Here is a 10,213-nt window from a genome sequence, read left to right on the forward strand (position 1 = left end):
TTTAGAGTGGAGAATGGCGGGGATGCAGAGCTCAAGTCCAGCCATTAACTGCATGTTTGTGTGGATCAATTGGTTGTGACGAATATAAGAATAGAGGAAACAGATCATACCTGGTGTTGTCAACGGCAAGCGGGACCAAAATGGCGGTGACATCCAAGACGGTGAACCTCAACCTCAACACCAGCATTCTCCTTCAGAATAGTCAATGACCAAACTTCAGAGATCTGCCAGGTGAGCCAGAAAGATAGTTTACGAGAAGATAAAAAAAGAAAATTTTCAGGTTGATACAAGAAGCAAATAAATCAAATATCTTTTTCGAGAAGATAAAGGATAACTGGATTCTCATTTTAGTAGAGAAAGAATATTTGGATTAAGGATAGTTGGATGAGAAGTGTGCTTAGAACAATTTCGTCAGTTTAAAAGGAAGCACATACATATAGACAAAAAATCAGCAAATGTGCTATAAGAACACCAACAAATAAGTGATAACAATACTCAGACCAGCAAAGCCATATCTTGCAGAAATTAGGTGTGACATTCGGTAAAAACAACAGGTTCACAAAGTCAGCCGAATCTATTGGCTTGCTGTCAGTCACCTTAACAGCGCATTTCTTTATTGGTCTACTTTTTTCCTGATGCAGTATAGTAACCAGAGTTTGTGTGTCACAAACTGAATCACCCAACACTGCCAAAAAGAATCACCTAATTGCTTCAAGTTACTAACACAAGTGATGCCCGACATTACTATTGAGCTGCTTAAATATCCAAGGCACTAGAGTTATGCAACTTAATTCCCTGAAATAGAAAATTTAGGCAACTTAAAATTGGTCGATAGACAGCCTAATTTGCAGGTTGCAGTAAACACCATCTAAGCTGGTTTGGAGCTCAACTTTATGAAACTTAATTGGAATCAGGACGCATCATAAGCATTAGTTCACATAAAAAATGGTACTGTCATGTTCCAGAGCACCTATTTAACAGAAACAAACCTGTGACATAGGAGGGCAGATGCCGAGTGGCCAACGGCAAGCAGCTTGAAGAGGGCGCTAGTCAAGGTCACTTGTACAGAGGAGTTGGCTGCTGGCAGATATAAGTGACCAAGAATGGTTAGAAACATAGAATGGAATGTCAATAAAAGCAACATTAATAATCTTCAGCAACTATCACAACACAAGTAGCATTAATAAGCCTCAAGCAACAATAACAAGTTACTAAAACATATTACAATTATTTGAGGTTGCAAGCTAACTACCAGGAGCAGAAATTCGTATAAGCGATATATATAGAGCCAGCTTACCTAGGGAGTAGAGATTAGCAACTGGGAGGCCATGTAGGTTGCCTGGAGCTGCTGGTCCAGCATTTCCTCACCCTCCCAAGCCCATCGCGCCATCAGGATCTGCGGCGGCCTCCACCACGACTATGCTGCTATAGCTGAAGAGGAGGTGAGCTGCCGGTGATGATCCCTCGCAGGGAGCCGCGACTGGCTCAACTTGGGCCTGGGATAGCCTCGCACAATCGACACTAGTAGAAACCTTAGACCAAATCTCATATTTGCCGGCTGCTGCTGTTGGTTGGTAACTTCAGACATTTCACATTTTCTCCAGGAACCATTTATGAGCTAGCTAATTTCCCTCAACATATGTACACTTGCTTGCACGTACATTTGTCAATATTACATTTTGGTACATGCATGTGAGAAAATATTTTCCAAGCAAGTGATTCTCAGAAGTCAGAAGGGACTGCCACAACTAATAACTAGACCCTCATCCTTGACCCATCTCTGCTATTTTGGTACATGCATCTGAAGCGGTGTTGATGAACAATCACACTATGATTGTTTCTGACTACCATATATAGCATCTAGCTCTAGCAATTCAATTTTGGTATTCATATAAATAAAAAGATCACCTTCCCCTTTTTTCATATTCCAGACTACTAGTAAGCTAACAGCAGGAACAGGACAAGCACAATCAATCAATTCTTTAATGTCAGCCAAGCTTCCAGTTTCCACACATACATACATGATAGGAATCTCAAGACTAAAGGGCACAAGAAGGAAATGAAATGAAGAGCATACCATGCTTGGCCCAGCCTCCAGAAAGCATCCAGCTTCTAGGCCAGCTTCATGGAACCCATCCTGGAAAAAGAAAAGGGATGGAACTTCCTGACTCTAAATTCAGGGCGCCAAACTATCTGTAATATCTATTTTATCTAATGTGGCAGAATTGCAACTCGGGTCGAAATACGTGATCCAAAGTGTAATTTACTGAAAGGAACATGACTGATAGTACAGCATAATCCTCGAAAATAGGAAGAGCCAAGATGACAACAATGAGGCACACACAGCATTCCTATTTTCTACCTAAGACCCGGAGAAAAACATATTCATGCTAACATAGGAAAATAAGCGATAAACATATGCATTAGCACTCCACACAACTATAGTAAAGCTAGAGAAAAAAAAACACCTCAGGAACTAAACATGGTTCTGAAATACATATAATGAACTTTTCTCATGCCACAACTGCACTTCACCACATGTTTTGTGAATGAAATAAAATAGAACAAAAATGACTTACTTGGTCATGGATAACTGTGTCGAGCATCATATCATAATAAATAAACGAACAAGCCATGTTAAGTTTGCAACTTTAGGTTACAATCTTAGATCATCAATAGTTCAATATATATGAGCACAACAATAGGAGATGCACCCTTAAAAAAACAATTTCCATGCATGCATTTAACATTACTGAGTCAAAAAGAGTTTGCTTATGCAGACCTAAATTTAATCTTTACCACTTTCAAAATAGACAGAACTTAGTTGAGAGCAAGAAAGTTTATACTTTATTACAGAAAAAAAAAATTAAGCCAACCTTTCTACCATTTGACCATTGTAAATATATATACTGCATATGTCAGGCTAATAATAAATCTGAAGATTGGAGACCTGAGGTCTGGCTGGGTCAACCACAAGTAAGGACTTAGTATGCATCAGGCTAACACATTTGAACACCGTACCCATAATGCGTATAACATAGACCAAGCAGAAAACACAAGTGCGTCAGTTGCTTTACAACTTGTAAGATAAATTTCTCCAAAAACCTATCAAACTTGTAAGAGGTGGCATAGATAATTATCATGATATTCAAAACATTTATTAATAACTATTTTTGCCCTAAGGCATCAGTACAAGCTTCGGTTGAGGGATAAATAAATAAGAATACAAATGCAGTGACTACTGAATTATGGAGAGAGCACCGAAGCTCCTTGAAACTACATAGACGATAAATAAGAGTACATATGCCATGAATGATTTACATGGACAGATGGACTCTAGATTTTACTGATGACGCCATGCATCTTATTTTTCAATTATTAATTAGGACCTGAAGTGAATCACAGCAGGCGAAGCCATGACCAACTCCTTAGTAATCTCCACCCTCAACATATCCTTCTGCTCACTGGTCCGTGGATACCGAGAAGGACAGACCTTGATACTGGGATCCAAGTCCCTGCAGCGCTTCCAGACCTGCCAGTCATACAGAGATATCTCCTTCAGGTTCACTGCAATCTCCATGACACGCCTAACGTATCGCACAAAGTTGTCCTCAGGTTGGAAGCCGTAAACGGTGAGCTTAATCAGATTCTTGTGCTTAAAATGAACTGTAGATGGTTGGTACTCCACATTTGCTTTCTCACAGTAACCAAGTTCCTTACGGACATCCTCGTCTGTCTCCATTTTGCACAAATGATCCCACACCGTGACGCATAGCTCCTTTAGGGAGCTTGCAGCTTCAAGAATGAACATGGTCCAAGCGATATCACATCCTTGCGGAAGATTGTCCAGATTCATAATCTGTAGCTTGCCAAGCACATGCACAAGCAGTCTGGGGCATTCAGGTAGAACCCAAATCTGGCACGGCACACAAGAAGCAAATTAATAACAATTGGGCAAACAAATTACATCACACCCTCAAGAGCTAGAAATGACTAACATAAGTTTGTAAGTACTATTATAAGCAATTAAAGGAATGAGACATACATAGGTGGCGGCTACTGAGTACCTTTTCACTTCTAAAATCCAGATGGAGGTCGCTTATCCAGGGTACATTAGCAAGGAGCTGACTTAACTGGAGATTACTAGTTGAGCTAACACCATCTTTTTCGAGTGTTAGCTTTGAAAGCTGCGGGACAAACAAAAATCAGGGGATCTTCTTGGTGAGACCAACCAACATATTTGACACGTTGGAGTTTTGGTAGACAGCTGAGTTGGACTGCTTCAAATTCCCCATAGTCGATGTGGAGCTCAACAAGTTGAGCATGTTCTACTTGAAGCACAGATTGGACCCCTGCGTCACAATAGGAGAGACGCAGTGATTCCAACCTCTTACAGGCGCTGAGGATGTTGGGGATGTCCAGTTCACCAAACCTCATATTGCGCAGCCACAGGCGCGTGAGACCAGCAAACATGGCAGGACAATCACCAAGCCAACTATTGAAGCGCTTGGCATAACAGAGGAGATGGTCTTCAGTGCATTTCAAACAAATCGTCTCCGTGAGGACCACAAACTCAGCAACATCGAGCTTTTGGGTTGCCATGGCAAGGGCGACGACTTGGCTGATGGAGAGACATTCATCAGGCCTCAAACAGAACCTGACCCTCAGTTTGCGGATGGGGATCTCAGGATTCCTCGCACTCAGGACCTTCTCAATGGTAGCAGCCACAGCAGTGTTGTACTGAAAAATACGATTAGTGGTGTCGACCTTGGGCTTGATGTAACGCGCAAGGGAACCAATGTCTATATCAAGCAGCGAGAGCATGGGGGGAAGCTTGAGCATTCTCTTAGAGAGGATGCAGGTTCTCAAGGCATCTATCGTGCGAACCCTCTCCAGGATGTTGAGTAGAACGTGATCTGGCAGCTTGCTAAGCCTATCAACTTCGGCTTCATCCGAAGCTGCTTCGTGGCAGCGAGCTTTGGCTTTCTGCATCGCATTAATCAAGGAAAGAAAATGAGCCTCATGGGCATGAACAAAGGAGGAGAAAACATGAAAAAAAAGACACTTACATTATTGTTTTCCATCTCCCGCAAAGTCCCTCATTGGCCAGGGATAGCCTCATTAGATGGATCAAAGAAGTCGAAACCTCCTGCGGCTAGTCCGCTTACAAGGGCAGCACAAGAATAGGAGAATCACATCCTAATGATTACTGACTATATCTCGTGACACAAACTTTGCTATTAATAAATATAAAAATAAACGGCTCCTTTTCTTCTCTTTCGATTGCGCAAGGCCTGGTTGCTCCTCTGAGGCTGCCTTTTTTTATTCTATGGATTTACGGACGGATTTTCGGTTCCAATCCTGATTAGAGCATCTCCCTCAGGTCGAGGATTTGAATAAAAAGAGCTCCTTTTCGAGTCGAGTCCGCTTGGGATCTGAACCCCCAACCGAAATCGGCCCACGATTACACGAGGAATCCCGTGCCTGCCCAAAACGCAAAAAGGACATACCCCTGGACGGAGGAGGCAAGGACGCGGCGGGGAGTGGTTGTCGCCGGCGGCCGCAAGGGCGATGAGGAGAGCTGGCGGCGGCCTGCCCAAAGGCGCGGAGGGGATCGGGTCAACTAGGGTTTCTTTTCTCTTCTGGCGAGGCTGCTGTACTAAACTCAGGGTCTGTCTAAGATGATGCCATCCCTATTTGTGGCCCTATAGTTGACAACTTTTTTCCACCGATTCTATTTCTTTAATTGTCCAGCCAAGCTGCTGTTTTATTGCGCACGTACCAGGAGTCGAACTTCGAACTTACTACTCGAGCATCTCCAGCCGCGCCGCGCCTCCATCAGGCACTCCTCGTACATTTTTATTGCGTCAGCGTCAAAAATCGGCCCAGTCACGATCTCAGAAACCCGTTTTTCACCGTTTAAGGCCGAAATTGGTGTCGGTGGATCCAGATCGAACCCGGCGCGCTGGGGCGCTCGAGGTCGCCGGGGCGAGTGATTTTGGCATGAAAGCGAATGGGCACGTCGAGTCAGCGAGACGCCGCTTCGCCGTCCTCATCGTCTCGGTTCCCGCGGGAATCAATGCGAAGGTTGCCGCGCTGCCGCGCCGGCCAGCCTCCATTGATGCTTCTCACGGCCGGCACAGTGAACGCGCTGCGACCCGCGTCCAGCCACGCGTGCCCGGCATGCAGCCCATCACCGCCCCGCTACGGCTATAAAAGGCGACCTCCCCGCCAATGGACGCCACGGCTCTCATTTTCCCCTCTCCGGCGTAGATAGCAACACTCCTCTCTTCCCGCCGACGAGAAACATGGTCGAGAGGTACCCAGGCGACGGCACGAACGGCTTCGGCCGCCGCCACCTCCAAGAACAGGAGGCGCGCCTGCTCTACGAGGCCGAGTACCCGGCGCCCCCGGACATGTGGGTGCCGGGGACGTGGCGGCTGAGCGCCGGCGGCGTACCGGTGCCACTGGTGCCCGAAGGAGCGGCGCGGCGTGCCGAGATCGCCCGCATCCGCTCTTCCCTGACGCAGGCGCAGAGGGACGAGCCGCGCTACGCCGCCGACAGCCACACCCTCTGGACCATGTACTTTCAGCGCCGCCTCGAGGAGCAGATCGCCGCCACCAATGGCGTCATCCCCCGCGGCCGCTTCAACGCCGACGGTCGACGCGAGTGGTGGGGCGTGCCAGGCCGCACCCTCGAGGTTGTCCTCGACCACATCAAGATCGGCAACGTGCCACTCCTCGAGTACCCGCAACGGCCGTCCTTCTCTCGCCGTCGTGGTAGCTCTTGGACACCGCGGCGAATGGAGCCGGGGTCGTCCTCGTCGTCGGGTTCTGGCTCATCGGCCGCACTCCGCCCCGTCAAGCCCGAGCCGGGGGAGACGCCGCTCGGGCGCCGCACCCGCAGCGGTGCCCTCGTCATCAACAAGGGTGCCCGGCCCTCCCCGCCTGGTCTGGCTCCGGGGAGGCACTCCCTCCGCCTGGTCCGGCCGAAGCCCGAGCCGGGGCTTTTCCCGATGAAGCCGGAGCACGTCGAGATGGCAGCCCCCGACGACGAGTCCGCTCTCAAGTGGGCGAAGGAGGACTACGTCCGTGAGCAGGTCCATCGCCAGCGCCGGACGTACGCGGAGCTCCAGGCCCGGCGCCGCGGGCATGAGGAGGGCGGTGTCATCGTCCTCGACAACGACGGGAGGACGAGGCCGGGTCGTCCAGCGCGCCACCGCGCCTCGCCGACCCTGGCCAGGCTTGCAGCAGCGATGTCGCCGGCCCAAGCCAGCCGCGCGATGATGGCGACGACGATGACGATGATGGCGGTGACTACACCCGCTTCTACAGGCTTCTCGGCATGTAGACGGCGGCGGCTGTTGGGGAACATAGTAATTTAAAAAAAAATCCTACGCAGATGCAAGATCATGGTGATGCATAGCAATGAGAGGGAAGAGTATCGTCCATGTACCCTCGTAGACCGTAAGCGGTAGCGTTATGAGAATGCGGTTGATGTAGTGGAATGTCTTCACGATCCGATCGATCCAAGTATTGAACGCACGGCACCTCCGAGTTCAGCACATGTTCAGCTCGATGACGTCCCATGAACTCCGATCTAGAAGAGCTTCACGGGAGAGTTCCGTCAGCACGACGGCGTGATGACGGTGATGGTGTTGCTACCGACGCAGGGCTTCGCCTAAGCACCGCTACGATATGATCGAGGTGGATTATGATGGAGGGGGCACCGCACACGGCTAAGGGATCAATGATCAACTTGTGTGTTCTAGGATGCCCCCCTGCCCCCGTATATAAAGAAGCAAGGGGAGGAGGCCGGTCGTCCCTCCTAGGGCGCGCCAGGAGGAGGAGTCCTCCTCCTAGTAGGAGTAGGACTCCCCTTTCTAGGAGGAGGAAAGGAAGGGGGGAGAAGGAAGGAGAAGGAGAAAAGGAGGAAAGGGGGGCCGACCCCCTAGTCCAATTCGGTTTGGGCTAGGGGGGCCGCGCGCCCTGCCTCCTCTCTTCCACCACTTGGCCTATGAGGCCCAATACTTCTTCCCCGTATTCCTATAACTCCCCGGTACTTCGAAAAATACCCGAATCACTCGGAACCTTTCCGATGTTCGAACATAGTCGTCCAATATATCGATCTCTACGTCTCGACCATTTCGAGACTCCTCGTCATGTCCCCGATCTCATCTGGGACTCCGAACTACCTTCGGTACATCAAATCACATAAACTCATAATATCGATCGTCACCAAACGTTAAGCGTGCGGACCCTACGGGTTCGAGAACTATGTAGACATGACCGAGACACGTCTCCGGTTAGTAACCAATAGCGAAACATGGATGTTCGTATTGGCTCCTACATATTCTACGAAGATCTTTATCGGTCAAACCACATAACAACATACGTTTTTTTTGACTATATACTGCGAGGCAACAGCCTCACAGCCCTTTATTCAAATCAATAAAACAAAAGGTTCTCTGTACAACTAAGGAGAAAAGAAAGAAAATACAAGACTTACAAAGAGAGCTATCATACTTACAAAGAGAGTTAGGGGAGAGAAGCTATCCAAGCTAACAGACTGTCCCTATATTTACATTTGATTCTGTGAGCTAATAATGAAAGGTCATGCACAAAATTCCTCCTCCAAGCTCTAAAACTAGGAGTCACGTTTATAAAGACTTTGCCATTCCTCTGCATCCAAATGTTCCATGTTGCAGTAAAAACCACCTCAGAATAGAAATGCCTATTGAAATCCTTCCTAGAAGCTGAAGCCATCATGAAAGTAGACTGGTTGGGTGCTGCTGGCCAGGAAATCCCAAGATAATTCCAAACTCTTTGACTAAAGTTGCAAGAGAAAAAAGGGTGGACTCTATCTTCATGAAAGGAAGACTGGCATAGAACACAAGTATCATCCTGGATATTCCAATGCCTTCTCTGCATCATGTCCCGTGTGTTAAGACGATCCATCAATAAAAGCCAACCAAAAACCTTGATTTTGAGGGTACAGGAGCATTTCCAAATGTACTTGAAAATTGGGTCAATCCTCAAATGAGAGAAGGTGAACTCATAGTAGAGCTTAGATTGATACTCTCCAGATTTAGATGGCCATTTCCAAACATCCTTCTCATCTGGATGCAAGCTGATGGGTTGTAACAAAGTCTGGAGCTGAGCTAGTTCCAGATATGCCTCCGAAGAGAAAGGTAGATGAAAACCTTCAACAGCCGACTAGTAAGAAAAGAAGTCCTTGACTGTTATCATATCATCAATGGCAAATGAATGAAGTCTAGGGTATCATCCTTAAGAGCAATCATTCTATTGTCAATTTGCCAACGATCAAGCCAAAAAAACCACAATGTCTCCAGCATGCACGTGTGGTGTGGCAAGCAAACATAACTTTTCATACAACTTGAGCACATCACGCCACCAAAAGGAGCCACAAAGCTTAGTAACTTGTGGGGCCGACGAATGATAATAGGAATCCCAAATAAGTTGAACCCATGGGACATCTTTCTTATTGAAAAACTTGAACAGATGCTTGATCAGAAGAGCTTCATTTTGCACTCCCAAATGAGTGACTCCCAGCCCGCCATACTTCTTTGGCTTACAAACCAACTCCCATGCAGCTAGAGATTGTCTAGGAGTTTCAGTATTCCCCCTCCAAAGACAATGTCGTTCAATCCTTTCAATCTGCTTGAGGATACCTTGCGGTATAGATAAGGAGCAGAGAAAGTAAATGGGCATGGACGTGAGGGCTGACTGCAGGAGTTGAAGCCTACTGCCTTGGTTGAGGAGACAAGAGGTTGCAGATGATCTTCTCTCAATGCGATCAACAAGAGGCAGTAGATCGTAAATGGTCGGCCTAGAGGTGCCCATGGGTAAACCAAGATACGTGAAGGGCATTGATCCAACAGAGCATCCAAGTAAAGCAGCAATACGAATTCCTTCTTCCTCAGATATGTTCATTGGGATGAGGGAGGATTTACTGAAGTTGACCCGCAAACCCATGGATTCAACAAAGTTGTGTAACATATCCTTGAGAGCAATCAATTGGCTGTCAACCACAGGCAAAACTATCAGTGTGTCATCCGCATACTGAACAATCGGATTGTCATTAGACCTAGTTGGGATTGGTAGGCTGAGGATATTATGACTGCACATATCATTCACCACATATTGCAGAAGATCCACTGCAATGACAAAGAGAAGAGGCGATAAAGGATCG

General features: G+C 47.3%; 1 pseudogene; it reads right to left on the bottom strand.

Annotated features, from left to right (window-relative positions):
• Positions 1-3,124: 3,124 nt before the first annotated feature.
• On the bottom strand, positions 3,125-5,689 carry LOC119299366 (annotated as a pseudogene).
• Between the last annotated feature and the right edge of the window lie 4,524 nt (positions 5,690-10,213).

This window comes from Triticum dicoccoides, chromosome 5A (genome assembly GCF_002162155.2).
Source record: "Triticum dicoccoides isolate Atlit2015 ecotype Zavitan chromosome 5A, WEW_v2.0, whole genome shotgun sequence".
Classification (NCBI taxonomy): domain Eukaryota; kingdom Viridiplantae; phylum Streptophyta; class Magnoliopsida; order Poales; family Poaceae; genus Triticum; species Triticum dicoccoides.